Source organism: Mesoplodon bidens (genome assembly GCF_964165515.1).
Source record: "Mesoplodon bidens genome assembly, chromosome: 1".
Taxonomy (NCBI): domain Eukaryota; kingdom Metazoa; phylum Chordata; class Mammalia; order Artiodactyla; family Ziphiidae; genus Mesoplodon; species Mesoplodon bidens.
The window spans coordinates 170,650,846-170,663,729 of NC_138176.1; positions in this window are offsets into that span (position 1 = coordinate 170,650,846).

Genomic DNA, 12,884 nt, shown 5'->3' on the forward strand with positions numbered 1-12,884 from the left:
TGTAATGGGTTCAAGTTCATCTTTAGCTCAGAGACACATTTGATTTTAGGATCCTCAAAGACAGGGACCATGTCTTTGTTCATTCATCTAGCAAGGTTTCCTGGAGGGTCCATAGTGTTCTAGGCTCTGGACTGGGTGCTAAGAACACAAAGAAGCATATGACATTATTCTGGTCCTCAGAGAAGCTACAGTCCAGTTGGAATGACAGATATAGGCATGAGACGATGCCATTCTTGAGGCCAGGACCAGGTTCAGCAGTGACAGAGGGACCCCCAAGAAGGGTACAGTCCACCCAACCAAGGAGACTGGGGAAGACTTCCAAGAGGAGGGACCACGTAAGCAGAGCCTTGAAAGATGAGTGCTCCTGGCCAGATAAGGCCAGCAAGGGCATCTGTGGTAGAAGGGGCTGTGTGTGTACAAAGTCACAGTTTAGAGGCTTCAGGTAGTTCGGCAGTACGGCTGGACCACGGTGTGCTGGGAGAGGTGAGAGAGGAGTCTCAGGAGAGGGGTAAGGGCTGGACCATGAAGGGCCTGGTATGCCACACCTGGGCCTGGGGATCACTGAGCAAATGAAGCTGGTGGAGGAGGGGGATGGGCTTGGAGGCGAAGATGTCCAGTATGATGCATGATAATACTGAAAAGCATGATGAGCTAAAGGATGGAGAGGAAGAGACTGTACTGTCCCACAGTGGCTCTGGGCTGGCATCTTGGAGGAATGGGCATCTCCCCTTCACTGTCTCTGTATCCCTAAAATACCAAATAATCTGCTGACCCACTGGCACTCTCAATGAGAAAGGACAGGAGGAAAGGAGGGGGAGGGAATCCAGATCTGCTCTTTTAAATCTGTCCATCCTATTAAATCACCTGGGACTGGATTGGCTTCCCCCTCAGCCCCTCGGCACCCCAGCCCCGCTGGGGAGCTTTCCACCCCTCCTTTCTTCTCCAGGAATGGAGGCGAGGCACGGGGGTGTAATGCAAGGCTCAGGAGATAGAATGCAGTGGACCTGGGTCTTAGCCAACTTGTCTGAGCCTCAGTTTCCTCAGCAGTCAATGGGCGCATAGCCCCCAGCCTCCCTGAATACCTCCCAAGGTTGCCGTTCAGGTCAAAAGAGAAAAACACACACTCAAGTGCTTTATAAACTGTGAAAACAAAACAACACTCACAAACAAGTCTCTCCTCCCCATGAGCGTCGATTATTATTTTTAGCGCACATAAACGCCTCTCCTCTGGGCACCCTCCATAACAGCATCCCTTTCCCACTTCGCGTTTCCTACTCCCCCTCTATTCCCAGCCCTGAGCTGGTGCGGAGCCCTTTGTTGCTTCCTGTCTGCGTCTGCCGGCTCCCCTCTCCTGGGGCAGCGCCTGCCACCATAAACCAAGCATGTGTGCTCCTGAGTTTAGTTTGTGGGCCCTCAGAGCTTGGCACAGCTGTGGTGGCTCGATGCAGCTTGTGAATGAGCGAGGCTGGAAGGCGAACAGGGTGGGCTGGGGCCACCCATCTGCAGAGTTGAGGGCCCGCGGGGAACCCCCGAGGGCATGGCTTCCCTAGCCCCCTCTACAGAAAGTTTCCCTCTTCCCCCATGAGGCCTAAGGAGCCAGGCTCCTCCCCTCACGCTCCTGCCCTGCTCCCTGCTCCCCTCTCCCATCATTTATTTATAAGGTATTCACAGCAAAATGAATGACAAAAAGTTAGGAGCTAATTAAAGCTGGCACAGATTGGCACATGGGCGCATGAATTATGCATTGGTGTGAATGGCACTTGGTGGCAAGGACCGGCACCATGTGCTCTGGGCACTGGTAGGAAGTGGGCACAGGGCCCCCTGCTCTGCCAGGGTCCCCTGCCCTGCCTCTCGGAGGGGCCCTCCACCCAGGGCCCTCTGTCTTTCTCTGGGGACAGCTGGAGCCCTGTCCGCCACTCCCCACCATGGGCGATTTCTCTCCGCACGGCCCAGCATAGCATGTCCTGGCTGTGAGTAGCACCAACACCATAATCAGAGCCTGGACTCAGCCCACAGAAGCAGGTCCCTGGTTCTCCAGGCATGTGCTTGCTGCAGCTTCTGCACAAAATGGGTAGGGCTGGGCTTCTCAAAGAGTGGCAAAGCCTCGATATCCAGCCAGCTAACACTGACATGAGCACCCTGGAGCTAGAGGATGCCTTTCAAGACCAGGCAGTTCACACCTCAAGGTGCCTTCACAGACGGAGAGCCTGAGGGGAGACGGGAAGGCTCTCTACAAAGCTACACAGATAGTAATAATAATAATAGAAATAGTAATGCCATCAGTTTAAAATGGATTTTGTTCCAGACACTGTTCCAAGTGCTTTGCATGGATTATCTCACTCAATCCTCCAATGAAGAAGACACTCTAATGATCCAATCTGACAGATGAGGAAATGGAGCCAGCACGGAAATGTAAAAGCAGGTTGCCCAAGGTCACTGGGGGCAACGTCTGAATGAAACTAAACCCAAGCAGTCAGATCCCAAGCCCTGCCTACCTGTGGGCCCGGGGAAGTGGTTCTCAACCCTGGCTACACTTTAGAAGCTCCTGGGAGGAGGGTCAGGGATGTAAAAATAGGATCAGAGATTCGGATTTGATTGATCTGGGCTAACATCTACACATAGATGTTTTTGAAAGCTCCCTGGGTGATTCTAATGTGCAGAGGAAAACCACTGGTCTTGGGGGGTGGGGTATGGGTATCGACCCCCAGACCACAGATATGAGTTCTTGCTCTGCAGCTACTGACTGTGTGAATTAGAGCATATGGCTCAACCTTTTGGGGCCTCCATTTCCTCATCAGTAAAATGGAGTTAGTAATAGCTTGGGCTCTGGAGTTGGGCTGTTTGGGCTTAGTCTGAATCCTGGCTCTGTGGCAGAGAATTTCTTGAATTTCTCTTTGCCTCAGTTTGCTCATCTGTAAAATGGGGGCAATGCTAGTACAGTTGTTGTGAGAACTGAATGAGTTGATGAACATAAAATGGTACCCAGGAGCCCTGGGCATTAGCTGTCCTGGAAATGGGGAACCTTGCCCCTCCTGGCCCACAGGGCTGGGGCAAGGATCAAAAGAGGACCCAGATAATGCAGAGAGGCTGTGTGCACTGAGAGACACAGTGAGAGGCTGTCAGTCAGAAAAGACTGGGTCTCCTGGCTGCCTGTCCCGGGTCCTGACTTTCCTTTGCACACAGGAGACAGGAATACATTATCCTCGCAGACGTTTCAGACCACACAGACAAGCCACCCCTCTCAATCTGGTGTGTATCCTTCCAAGTAATGGTCTATATACACATGCAAATATATAGTTTGGGTCTGGGGGCAGGGGTGGGAGAGAGAGACATCTATCATAGAACACTTCTCTTTTTTTGAATTTTGAACCATATGAATGGTTCAAATATAAAAATAAATATAAAGGGGAGGCTCCAGGCAGAAGGAAAGTGGTCCCAGATGGAAGCTTGGATATTCGGGAAGGAAAGAAGGGCAATAGAAAGGGAAATATGGATAAATACCAATGAATCTTGGTTGTATAAAACAATACAACTAGTGTTTGAAATACCAGAGAAAATTAAAATACACAACACAATAGCACATGAGTCAGGAAGGGGGTAAATGGAGTTAGAATGTTCTAAGGCCCTTGCATTGTCCGGGACATGGGTGAAAATGTGATGTGTGGTAAATGTTAATAAATCAAGGATGCCTGCTCTATCTCTAGGGTAACCCTAGAAGAATCGTAAATGGATGGATATAACCAGTCAGTAGGGGGGAAAACTGAATAATAAGGTTGCATGTGTGTGTGTGTGATTTTAAGAAATATTTGTTGTTTATAAATAGAGTCACACTTCACATATTGTTCTATAACTTGATTTTTTGCTCTTAAAAATATATCCTGGAGCTCTTTCCATGTGGGTACACAGAGGGGCTGCCTCTCTCTTGTTAATCTGCCAGCATGCATTCCATAGAAGGGTGGTGAGAGAGCTTCAAACGGGGCTGGGCCCTTCCAAAGTGGGGCCCTGTGTGCCACCCACAGAACCCGCCCTGGCTGCAAACTGTGGGGCAGAGAGAAGGCAACGCCCCCGGGCACGTCCACAGCCTGGACTGGGGGGACAATAAGCAAGAGCTGCCGTCTCTGGGGTCTGAGCCCCAACCCTGGCCCCATTAGTCACACCCCAGAAAACCCAATGTCCTGTAAAGAGGGAAGCAGCTGGCCCCGCCTCCCACCTCTGGGCCCTATTGCAGTCAAACTACCCCAGAAAAGAGCTTGTTCCCATTTTCATGTCACCTGACATGAAGAGTTAAGGGGAAGCATCAGGGTGGCATTCAAAGCCCCCAAGCCTCTCACCCTAAGAAATCAGGCCCAGCATACCTTTGGGTGTCATCCCAACCTCTCTTCCCGACATAGCCTCTATCTCAGCTGGCAAAATACACAGAGGTGGGTACAAGGATGTTTAGTGCGGTGCCCTTTAAAATGGGGGGAAGGGGAGCATTGGGGGGAGTTACAGGTCTCCTCAACAGGACACTGGTTAAACACACCATGCCTTGATTCATCTGTTCTATGGGCCACTCGCCCTGCTCTTCAGACCTCCCCGTCCCCTGGCCCAGGCTCACCCTGTCCTCTCTCCTGCCATTGCCCACTGCCCTCCCAGCTCTCTGCTGAAGCCCATTTTCCAAGCCCCACCAACTCCCAGAAGCCTTCCCTGCCCACCTCCTGGACTGCCAGGAAGTCCTGATCCTCAGGACCCTCACTCTCTGGACAACTCCCGTATGGAAGCTTCAGTGATCGTTTTGTCTTATGTCTGTCTGTCTTGTTTCCAAATAAAATCATAAGCGCCCAGAGAGCAGCAACCAAGGTGTATCTGGAGGAGTTCCAAACAGAGATCAGAAGACCCAGGATTCAGCCCTGACTGCCGTGTTCTGCCTGAATGACCTTGAAAAAGGTATTTCTCCCCCTGAGCCTCTGTCTCCTCATCTAAACTTGAGGAGTGAGTTCAAGGTCCTCCCAGGGTTCCTCCTGCTCTGAGAATCTAAAGTCATTTCGTGCTTTTCTGTACCTTCCTAAGAAGTAATAAAAACTAAAATTTCACATCTTAAGGGGGTTACACCCACAATCTCACTTAATCCTCGCAATGACTCTATGAGAATGGCACTATTATTGTCTCCACTTCACTGATGAGAAAACTGAGGCAAAGGAAGGCTGTATCAGTGAAGTTAAACTGGGCCTTGGTGTAGTACAAATTCTGAAATCTCAATGGCAATAAAAATTTACTTCTTGCTCATACTGTGTTAAGGCTGGTGGGATGGCTTTCCTCTGAGGGTGACTTGGGGACTCAGGGCGCTTCCATCTTAGAGCTATACTCTAACACAATATCCCTGTGGGGTATTGCAACACAAACACATACCCCTGTGGCCAAACACAGGCCACCATGACAGGGCAAGACAGGGATGGAGGAGGTCCACAGGCTCTTAACCACCTTTCCTAGAGTGACACGCGCATCACTCCTGATCCCATTTCTCCAGCGGGAACTAGTTAGTCACATGGCTCCAACCTAACTACTGGGACGCTGGAATGTGTAGTGGATGAGCACCAAGAATCTGCAGCACTGAAGCTAAGGAACTTGACCGAAGCCACACAGGAAATGCTAGAGTCAAGGATTTGAACCCAGCTAGCAAAACTTCAGAGTTTTCTGCTTAATTGCCATTCTACATCGTCTCCAAGGAGGTACCAGGTCCACAAGGGCCGGATTAAGAGGCTGATGGTGAGAGGTAAGGTGTGGTATGATGGACTGGCATTGCGAGCTGAGAAAGACGAAGAAGAAATAGCAGCCAGGCAGAAGTAACAGCAGGCAGCCACCGTCCGTGGACCAATCCTTAATAGTTCCCATCTGTTGAGCACCTGCAAGGGGCCAGGCATTTTATAAAATGTTCCATCTGATCCTCTCAATATCTTGGCAATAAAACCCACTACCACTCTACAGATGAGGAAAGTGAGGCTCAAGGAGGTTGAGCAACTGCCCAAGGTCCAGCGTAAGGGAAGCATCTGGATGATCCGCAAGTCCTTCTAAAGGTTCTCACCCAGGGCCCTGCAGAGGACTTGTAAGTGAGGACTGAGTTGAGGCATGAGCTCCCAGTCTGGGCCCTGCCAATCCTTCGCTGCCAAAGCCAGGACAGAAGTAGCCTGGAGCGGGGGGGGGGCGGGGGGGGGTAAAGGGAGCTGTTGTCCAGGGCGTAGTGAAAACTCTGGGACAGACCAGCCCCCAGGGATAGACCAGTTCCCTAGGGCCCGGCTGTCCAAGGGAATCCAGATCTGCGGTACGGGCGCCACCTAGAGGCCGAGTTTGGTGCAGCACCTCTCACTCTACGGGACCCCGCTCGCAGTCCTGAAATGGAGGGAACACAGGCTCTCTTTTTAGAGAGACCGGAGCCAAAAGTGCGGAGGCTTGGTGCCTGTCCTTCACCATCTACTCCACACACGCCCCATCCCCCAGCATTCCTGTCCCAGGCGTCCTAGGTCTCTCCCTAGACTTGTTTTTATCAAAAATATTAATTGAGGGCTTCCCTGGTGACGCAGTGGTTAGGATTCCGCCTGCCAATGCAAGGGGCACGGGTTCGAGCCCTGGTCTGGGAAGATCCCACATGCTGTGGAGCAGCTATGCCTGTACGCCACAACTACTGAAGCCTACGCGCCTAGAGTCCGTGCTCTGCAACAAGAGAAGCCACCGTAATGAGAAGCCCACGCAAGGCAACAAAGAGTAGCCCCCGCTCCCCGCAACTAGAGAAAGCCCACCCCACGTGCAACAACGAAGACCCAACACAGCCAAAAATAAATAAATAAATTCATTAAATATATATATATATATATATATATATATATATATATAAATTGATGGGCCAGGCACCCTTATGGGCTCGTTTCGGGACTGAGGGTCCAGATTCTTGGGTTCAGTATCTACTCAGTCACTAGCTGGCTGTGTGACCCTGGGTAAGTCACTGGCCCTCTCTGGGCCTCAGCTACCTCCCTTGTAAAATGCAGGTTACAACCAGAGGTAACATAGTGGGGCCTGGAGTTTGAATCCCAGCTCTGCACTTCCTTGCTGTGTGACCCTTTGGGCAAGTTAATTAACTTCCATGTGTCCAGTTAAGTCATCTGTAAAATGGGTGGATGATGCCTATTCAAAGAGTTTTATTATCAAGATTAAGTTATTACTTATATATGTAATATAGTATATACAGTACTGGGTTGAGCCTTTCTCCCTTTCCTAAACTACCTCAAGTTTTAAAGCTAGGGTTCGGGGTCCAGGGCTTTCCTACCCTTATCTCTAAGAAGGGTGGAGATCAGCCCCTGGACGTCCACACTCCAAATGTTGACCCTGCCTACAAGCACAGACCAGGGAGTTCCCAGAAGCCCTGGTTCCTGGAGCTGAGTTCCTGACCAAAGTCCAGCCAGGACATAGGGAGGGCCCCCATCTCCTTCTAGGGCCACCTCTGGCTTCACAATGGGACTTACCTCTTGGTGATTCATTGCTGTCCTGGTGAATGGCATCCATCCCCTGGAGTTGCACAGTGTGTAGCCTTCAGGGCTTCATGGCAGCCCTGAAGCTGAAACTGTCAGTAATTAAAAACAAGTGCACTTGGGCTTCCCTGGTGGCGCAGTGGTTGAGAGTCCGCCTGCTGATGCAGGGGACACGGGTTCGTGCCCCGGTCCGGGAGGATCCCACATGCCGCGGAGCTGCTGGGCCCGTGAGCCATGGCCGCTGGGCCTGTGCGTCCGGAGCCTGTGCTCTGCAACGGGAGAGGCCACAGCAGTGAGAGGCCCGCGTACAGCAAAAAAAAAAAAAAAACAAAAAAAACAAGTGCACTTGGATGTCAATTATGTCTCAATTAAAAAAAGAAAAAGAGGGGGACTTCCCTGGTGGCGCAGTGGTTGAGAGTCCGCCTGCCGATGCAGGGGACACGGGTTTGTGCCCCGGTCTGGGAGGATCCCACATGCCGCGGAGCGGCGGGGCCCGTGAGCCATGGCTGCTGAGCCTGTGCGTCCAGAGCCTGTGCTCCGCAACGGGAGAGGCCACAACAGTGAGAGGCCCGCGTACCGCAAAAAAAAAAAAAAAAAGAAAGAAAAAGAGGGAAAAAACTTATCTAATGAAGACAACCAGAAAATTAGAAAAAAAAACAAGTGCACTGGGACACAGGCCGTACCAGGCACAGTGGGAGGAAGAAGGCATAGCAGACAGAATCCCTGCAGCTTTAGAAAATCTTGGAAAGACCTGTAACTCCACCTAAGACAGAGGCCCAACTCTTCCTGAGGCCAATGCTTGGCACACTCTTCCTGTCAGAGCCAAATTGGCGTGGAATTAGCCCCAGCTGTTAACACTTACAGACCCAGTGTTGATCTCCCTGAGCCTCAGTTTCTTCACCTGTAACATGTGGGTATAATCCTTGGCCTGCTTACCTTCTCTGGTTGTGTGATAAAGATCTTGAGTCCTCTAGAAACTATCCAGTCCTGTTCAGATGTGTTATTCACATCCCCACCTCACCAAATTCATTCACTTATTCATTACTAAGCACACAGCTAGGCAAAGGGCTGGGGATACAATGGTGAGTGCAACAGGCATCCTCCTTTGACTATACACCTTAGGGAACAGAGGAGAAAAGATGTGATCCATACCTGCCCAGGGGCACTGCAGCCTCCCCCTCCTTCCCCTGCCTCCACCTCCTTCTGGGAAGATAAGTAACCACCAGCACTTATTTAGCATTTACTAGGTGCCCAGCACTCTGCCCAGTGCCTCACAGACACATATCATGTCTTTTCATCCTTTTAGCAAACTCTGAAAGGTTGGCACCATCACCCCCATTGTAAGGATGGGAAAACTGAGGCTCAGAAAATTTTCCCTTTAAGCGGCAAAAGCTGGATTCAAATCCAGATCTGTTTGGCTCTCCAGTGAGAGTTATTCCTTGAATTATGCTGGGAAATGATTATCATTCCTGAGTGCTTCTGAGGTGTCAGGGAACAGGCACTTTATTTACCTCATTTTCCTTACTCCCCACACCAATGCCAGTTAGGTCCACTCATCCAATTTTACAGATGAGGAAACTGAGACTCCAAGAGAATAAAGGAAGCCCTGTGCTTCCCGTGCCATCCTGGCTGACGCCTTGGGAGTCGGGCAGATTACAGTAATCAGCTAATGCCTGAGTGGGGCTCTGAAGATGCAAAGCCCCTTATTGAAAGCATTAAGGATGATGATTAAGTCGGAAGGTGGAATTAGCTGCACAGGGGGAGTGGGCTGCAGCCATGAGGAGAGGATTAGTGACTTGCTGCCCGATTAAGCCGAAGGCAGGTTGAGAGGGAAAGAAACTGAGAGAGTTTTACAGTGTTGCTCACATCAGAGAGAGTATGTGACTGTGGGCCTCCAAGGCAGCGATCACACCGCAGTGTTGAAGGGATGGAGCAGCATCCACAGAAAGCAAGGTGGGTCCCCAGCGCCCTTTGCCTTTCTCCCATTCATTCATCCATCCATCCATCCGACAAATACTAAGAGTCTGCTAGCTCTCAGGCACTATGGATACAGCCAAGAACAAGAGAGAAAGCTCTCATGAAGCCCCCAGCCTGGTGGAGGGACACAAACATTTAACAATAATCACATAGCAAGAAATTGTTGCTCATCTTTTTAAGTGTAATAATGGCATTGTGGTTATATTTCATAAAAGAGCCCTAATCATTCAGAGATACCTACCAAAATATTTATAGATGAAATGATATGATGCCTCAAATTAATACAGGGAGGGGGAGTGAGTGCGGGTAGAGGTAAAAAAAGACTGGCACCGAGTTGGCAATTGTTGAAGCCGGGTGATGGGTTCATGAGGGCTATGTACTATTCCGCTTTCATTCGTAATTGTTCACAATTTTCCATTTTAAAAAAAAGTCTAGGGCTTCCCTGGTGGCGCAGTGGTTAAGAATCTGCCTGCCAACACAAGGGACACGGGTTCGAACCCTGGTCCAGGAACATCCCACATGCTGCAGAGCAACTAAGCCTGTGCGCCACAACTACTGAGCCTGTGTTCTAGAGCCCACGAGCCACAGTTACTGAGCCCGTGTGCCACAACTACTGAAGCCTGTGCACCTAGAGCCTGTGCTCTGCAACAAGAGAAGCCACAACGAGAAGCCTGCGCACCACAACGAAGAGTATCTCTTGCTCACTGCAACCTGAGAAAGCCTGCACGCAGCAACAAAGACCCAATGCCGCCAAAAATAAAATAAAATAAATAAAATTTTTTTAAAGTCTAAAAATAGGCAGATAAATAATTATAATTCATGATAACTGCCACAAAGGAAAAACAAATATGTGGTGAGAAATTATTATAGAGGGACCTGATTTCAACTGGAGAGCCCGGTGTCTGTTTTTGGCAGGGTGAGGCATTGAGACATCCTCAAGCTAGTGACTGCCCAAGTAAGACTTTCTGTCTCTTCCACCCTGAAGAGAGGGCTGGCAGTGTCCTGGGGAGAGATCTACCTTTTGGGCATCACCAGCAGCCTTCTGGCAGACCAGGGTCCTGGAGAACACAAGACCAGCACCCAGGTCCCTCCTCGTTGTGATGGAGGGAATAGGAGGCCCCAGGTGCAGACTGCACCCATCACTGCTCATGCCTGTGTCATATGTGTACATTGCTATCTCCTGTGAGCATCATTAGAACAACCTCGAGGGAGGGGAGGTGGGCTCCCCACTTTACAGATGAGAAAAACAAGGCTAAAAAAGGAAGTTAAAAAAAGACTCGCCCAAAGTCAGCAGCAGAGCCAAAGACTGTGCTCTCATCGCATCCCCCCATCTACCCCACACCCGTTAGCACAGCCATCGTTCCTGGATCACAGGTAGAGGGAGTGGAGAGAAATTGTTAACAATAAAGACACCTAGGACCTCAGGTGCTGTGGGCCTAGAGAAGGCAAGGCCATTCCTCTTGAGGGTACAAGCCTAGAGGACTAGGGCAGGTGACATGGGAGTGAGAGCTATAGTGTCCTGGAAATGTGCAGAACCAAGTTTCCTGGAAATGTGCAGAACCAAGCGGCCTAGGGCCTCTAACATCAGAGGATGCAGAGTTCAAGGGTCTGCACACACCCTTCCCCACCGCTTCCACAAGTAGGACCCTCAGCTGCAGAGCTGGCCAGATGTCAGTATCTGTGACAGAAAAGCCTCCAGCTCTGAGTTAAGGGCACATGCTTGGGCACAGCAGTGGGCTGGAGGGCGTAGGGACCAGCCTTGGACCCAAGGGACCTCAGCACTGGAGTGAGGGAGCCTCTCCAGCTGTGCCCTCCGTGAGGCCAGTGCACACATCATCTCAGCGTCCCATGGTGGGCACTCTGGCTGTGCCCAAAGGTCGCAGACTGTAGCAGGTCTCGTGACAAAATTGAATTCCTGACTGCCCTGAGAAGAGCAGCAGTGACAGGTGAACATAACGTGGGCTGGCCCTCTACCCTTGTGGGTAAGGAGCTCACCGTTGGCACTCAAGCAGAATTGGGTTCAAATCCTTGGGTTCAAAGCCACTTAAATCCTCTGACCCCAATTTCCTCGTGGAGGGGTGGGGTGGGGAATGAGACAATGAAAGCAAAGCATTTAGCAGAACATTCAGCCTCCATCCAGTGGGTGCCAGCCACCATCCTCCTCCTCACTGGGCAGTGACACCTCCTCCTGTTCTCATCTGTGCTGGTGTTCCTCTAGAAGCAGACCTGAGACAAGGGTTCAAGTGCAGGTAGTTTATTGGAGATGATCCTAGGAAGCCCCAGTTGAAGAGTGAGGAAATCAGACAAGCAAAGGAAGGAGACCAAAAAAAGGTGCATTATTGAGCAGGTTACCATTGTAGACACGGGAGCTCCAGGCCACAGGGAACTCTGGGAAACAGTGTGGTAGAACAGTGGTTCTCAGACTTGAGCGTGCATCAGGCTCTCTAGGAGGGCTTGTTAAAACACCAACTGCTGGGCCCCACCATCCAGAGTTTCTGATTCAGAAGGTGTAGGGTGGCATCTGAGAGGGTTCATTTCTAACAGGTTAAGTGCTGCAGGGCCACACCCTAAGAATCACTGGTATAAAAGATTTCTCAGCATGATCCTACTTGACTGCCGATGGTTACCAGTTCTGGGTCCATCAGTGTTTGAGGGCTGCTTCCAACCAAGGGCGTTAACTCTCTAGCTTGCTCACTGGGCAGGCCAAGCTTGCTGCCACAGCCAGAGAAACCCTACTAAACCCCATTGCCAGGGCCCAGCCAAGGGAGGGCCTGTGGCTGGGATGCAGGGTAGTCAGGGAAAGGGCAGAGACGCCTGCAAGGTAGTCTGACGTCTGATTGAAGGACTTCAGTGGGAGCTAAGGGCCAAGGATGCCTTTGTGTAGGGCCCTAGCAACGTGTTCACACGGTCAGGTGTTTTTGTAAAATTAGCCAAAGTGTTTTGTTGTGATTTGTTTACATTCTAAACAAGTTTCTTTTCTACCTGATTTTATATTTGCAATTTGTTATTCTTTTTCCTAAAGAGGGCCCCCCCAATTGTCTAAGCTTCAGGACCCATAAAGCCTGGGTTGGCCCCTGCAGGTAGGCCTATAGCAGCTTCTGTTGCTGAACTGAAATGGGTGTTCAACTGCTTGACTCAGTAAGAACACAGACCACCTGGGCTCAGGACCACCCGGTTCAAATTCCAGCTCTGCTACTCTCTAGCTGAGTTACTTTGGGCAAGGTGCCTAATCTGTCTAAAGCTCCGGTTAATCATTTACAAAATGAGGCCAGTAAACGTATTTTCCCTGCAAGATCAAATGAGGATCAAATGAAATAATCCCTGTAAAGAGCCAGGCCCACAGTACGTGATCAATCAATATGAATATCTTTTTATTATTATTAGTTCCCATGGTTTATTCTTGCTTCT